Genomic DNA, 5,000 nt, shown 5'->3' with positions numbered 1-5,000 from the left:
TTCTCTCTCCCTCTCTTTCTCTCTGTTACACAACTTCAATTGCACCATTTTCCTTTGTCCCAACTGCTTGGTCTCTAGGTCATTTGACGCTTTCCATTATATTTTTTCCTGCAATTTATCAGTAAGTAATACAGCTAATTGCAGATGTTGGCAATAAAGCTCATGAATTTATTAATGAAAGTAGACAATTTCAATTTTTCTTTATGATAGTTCACTTCTTCACATGCAAGGTATATATTTTTTTTAGTAGATACTCATATATTATATCTGTATATTTATATACATAGGCAAGCACGCAAGCATATGCATGCAATCACACACACACACACACACACGCACACACACACACGACTTGATGGCGCTGTGGTAGCGTTCGCGGCAGCCACTACGGCGTGCGTCTTCGAATCCCGCCCAGGGCTAAAATAATTTCAGTATACCTGCGCTGCGAGTCGTTACTCCAACTCCCGCGGGGGGGGGGAGTCGGGTGTGTGTGTACTTGTAAGGTCACAACATTATTCATAGATCGGGATATATGAGCTCTGAGCTCTCTTCCGGGAGGGAAATAGATGTCGATCTAGAGTCCAACACGTGATCCAAGACCATGGTGAATCACACACATGTACAGCTGCACAGAAAACTATCGTTAGTAAATCACGCTAATCATTTTGACACAAAAACAACGAAACTATTTGAGACAAGTTGAAGTCTCCATCGGAAATAAGATTATCATGTCATAGTGAATCCATATGAACTCCGGAACTATTATTCGATTTATATTCATTCAGAAGGAATTCGAACAATTCGAACCCCAGAAATACCAACCCTTCGGTATCATAAGGTTATGTTCATTAGCGAATGTTTCGACACCCCTACTAACGATAGTTTTCTGTGTAGCTGTACGTATAAGTCCGCATATAAGCTGTATACAATATAATTTCTGACCTGACCTGACCTCTTTCCCCGGACAGTGACGTCATTGGAACAGCTATTCATCTCATATACTGAACAATAACACCCCTTAGACTTAACTAAATCAATCAAACTTAATCACGTGTCTGAATTCAACATTTGCAATTTCGTATTGATATAATTAATAAACCATTTAGTTCTTTGAGGCATCACCTTCGAATTGATGGACTCCTAGGCCCAAGATTATTGTACTTCACGAGCATCACCCCCTACGTTCCTCTCCTGTCAGATCACTGTACAGTGTCTGGACTCAATAAATGCCAACATATTACTTGACCGATTTGATGCAAATTATATATATATATATATATATATATATATATATATATATATATATATATATATATATATATATATATATATATATATATATATATACATATATATATATATGTATATATATATATATATATATATATATATATCACTGATGAAATATGTAGTAACACCACAATCGAAACAGAAAAAGGTGAGTCTATATATTTCGACTGTAAGTTACAGTTTTCTTCAGTAGTACAGAGAGAAAGGAGGGTACTATACTTATATATTACTCTCTTACAAAAAGAGGGACTGGGGGAGGATAGTACCCTCCTCTCTTTCTGTACTACTGAAGAGAACTGTAGCTTACAGTTTTTTTCTTCTGCTCCGACTGTGGTTTTAGTTTATATATATATATATATATATATATATATATATATATATATATATATATATATATATATATATATATATATACATACATATGTGTGTGTATGTATATATGTATATATATATATATATATATATATATATACATATGTGTGTGTATGAGCTATATATACATATATATATATATATATATATATATATATATATATATGTGGGTGTGTGTGTGTGTGTGTGTGTGTGTGTGTGTGTGTGTGTGTGTGTAGGTATGTGTGTATGTATGTATGTATGTATATATATATATATGTATATATATATATATATATATAACGTGCATGCACACACATTCTGTCTATATACCATATGTGTATTTACCAAGGTTTGTTTCCTAGTAAGAGGAAGGATAGTCAATTAAAGGTACGTAGCCATTCCCCTCACATTAATCACCCGTGTTTCCTTTTTATCTTAGCTTCTCATGGATGATGGGCCAGCCCTGTCTCCTGCCCACTACCCGAGTCAGAAGTAATGCAGCAAGACACAGCACATTAGGGCCGCTTCTCTTACACGGCGTTCCCCAGTTCCCCGCTCTTCCCAGTCCCACGCACACATACACTTAAATTAATGTAAATCAAATGTGTACTTGAACGGGCGAGGGGTACCGAGTGCTTAACAAACGCCCAGAGGCAGATGTCTAATTGAGTTGAGATAATCCAAAGGGACAGGATGTTGTGAGGATAACTCAAAAAAAAAAAAAAAAAAAAAAAAAAAAAAAAAGCTAATTGGAAAGGCATGCATAAGCAGACACCCGCAACACAAAGCACAAACACGCATGCGTACACGCGCACGCACACACACACACACACACACACATACACACACAAACACCTCACATCTACATGTACTTGTCGAGACGTTTTTTGAATACCTCTACATTGGAATAACCGATGACGTTGAATGGTAGACCATTCCATATCCTGACAACGCGATTGAAGAAAGAGTATTTTGCCACGTCTGTTTGAAATCGTTTTCCTACAGTCTTGCATTTATTATTCCTAGTTGCATTGGAGGTGCCAATTTTAAAATATTTCTCCCCATCCATGTTTTCAATTTCTTTGGCAGTTTTGAAGACTTCAATTAGATCACCCTTCATTCTCCTTTTCGAGAGACTAAACAAATTTAGTTCCCTTAAGCGCTCTTCATACGGCTTGTTCCGCAACCTAGGGATGAGCTTTGTTACTCTACGCTGCACTCTTTCTAATTTCTGTATATCCTTCTCGTAATATGGAGACCAGCAATGTACACAGTATTATAGGTTAGGTCTGACTATGGCATTGTAAAGATTAGGAATAATTTCTTCAATTCTAAACTCAAAAGCTCTAACTATAAATCCAATTAATTTGTTTCCATGGAGAAGGAGGAAGAAGAAGAGGAAGGATTGGGTTGATCTGTGGCACCTGGGAGGTGTCCCAGGCAGGTGCCAAAGAGATAGGGTGCCATCCAGAAGATAAGGAAGAGTGCCACAGTATACGGAAGGTCTTGAGGCTTCTGCAGTGCCAATCGGGGTGCCACGAACTCAAACGAAATTGATGCCATTCGGTGAAGAAGGGGTGAATTGTGATGATTTTCAAGACCTAGCTCGGCTCGATCTCGGTTCTGCTGAGTTAGCAGGCCGAGACGCAAACAACGATACAAACTAGCGGTGTGTTTCCGTGTGTGTAACATGATATTCTGAAATCGTGTTCTTCTGATGTTCTGGGAATATGTTCTTTATCATAATAAAGACGTGAGACGAAAGGGGAGTGGCTTGGAGTGGGAGTGCAAGGGAGTTGGGACGCATCATTTCTTGTCGTAAGAGTTCCTCTGGGAGTGTGGGAGTCAACACTCCCACACTGATCAAATACGGAGGATCCATTAGCACTTTTTCTCTTTCCTAAAAAAGAGAAAGAGAGAGAGAGAGAGAAAGAGGGAGAGAGAGAATCATCCATATGACGGACACTGGATTATTTGGAGAATTCCTGTATTTGAACAGCTGCTTAGAGTTGTATGTTTATAACTTGGATTCGGTAATTAGTTCCCTGTGTTTGTAATCCCAGCAATATATATATAATATATATATATATATATATATATATATATATATATATATATATATATATATATATATATATATATATATATATATTCCTATCCGACAGTTGACACCTTGACGTGGTGGATAGGCTTGAGAATCATAATGATTACAAGAGCTATGTCGATAGAGAGGAAATCTATACAGGGTCACCCATATTCTACAGGTTTTGTATGAAAGATCAGACAAAGAGCAGCTCACACACACAGTCGCAGGACCCACTGCTAACTGGCACGTCCCTAATGCCGAACAGGGAAATTCCTCATAGATATATGGGGTACCGTCATAATGACGGCATGGACCATTAGGCACCCTATAGATATAGGGCGTTAGCAATGTTACGGTGATAAATAAAGTCAACATAGGTAGTGACCGTAGAATGGTAGGTTACACAGCTAAATTCAATTTCAGAGCAGAAAGAAATAAGCTAGTTTTAAGAATGAAAATCAGCCTTGCAAAGGTTAAGGATAATAATAAGAAATTTCAGTTAGAAATTAAAAATAGATTCAAAGCTCTAAGATTCAACGAGGACACCGTCGAAGATATGAATTTAAATATAGTGAATATCATTAGGGAATCGGCAGAGAAAGTGGGAAGTACAAAAAGTATTAAAGGAAACAGATACTCTAAAGTTACAAATGACCTAATTAAAAAAAGAAGGACCATGCAGGTTAAAAGCAGGAAAGACGAAATAGAAAGAGTAGAACTAAACAAGCTTATCAACAAAAAGCAAAGATCAGAGAAAAGAAAGAGAAACATGGATGAAATAGAGGAAACTATTCGGAAATGTAGAATTATTAAAGGGACCGAGCGCAGACATGCTTTAGGAAGACAGCAAATTATATGTTTGAAAGACAGAAATGAAGAAATCATTAACTGTAGAGACAGAATGAAAAAAGTAGAAGAATTTTATCAAGAGCTTTACTCGTCGAAGACCGTAGTTGAGTCAGTAAATTCATCTGTAGACGTTAGTGGTGCACCTGAGATTACAAAGGAAGAAGAAGAATTTGCTCTAAAAACTATGAAACGAGGAAAAGTACCTGGGGAAAATGGTGTATCGATAGATCTGTTGAAAGACGAAGTGAAAGAAGTTCATATTAAGTTAGCTCAGTTGTACACCCAGTGCTCATGTCAAGAAAGCGTTTCTGAATCGTGGTGTAATGCTATAGTTATTTTGCTTCATAATAGAAGAGATCAGAAGGACCTTAGTAACTATCGACCGATTAGCTTCCTATCAAATGTATATAAAGTATTCTCC

The sequence above is a fragment of the Oratosquilla oratoria genome, chromosome 9 (genome assembly GCF_046742065.1).
Source record: "Oratosquilla oratoria isolate Oo_2021 chromosome 9, ASM4674206v1, whole genome shotgun sequence".
In the NCBI taxonomy this organism is placed as follows: domain Eukaryota; kingdom Metazoa; phylum Arthropoda; class Malacostraca; order Stomatopoda; family Squillidae; genus Oratosquilla; species Oratosquilla oratoria.
The sequence above is the reverse complement of the archived record's forward strand: the minus strand, read 5'-3'. Positions refer to the sequence as shown.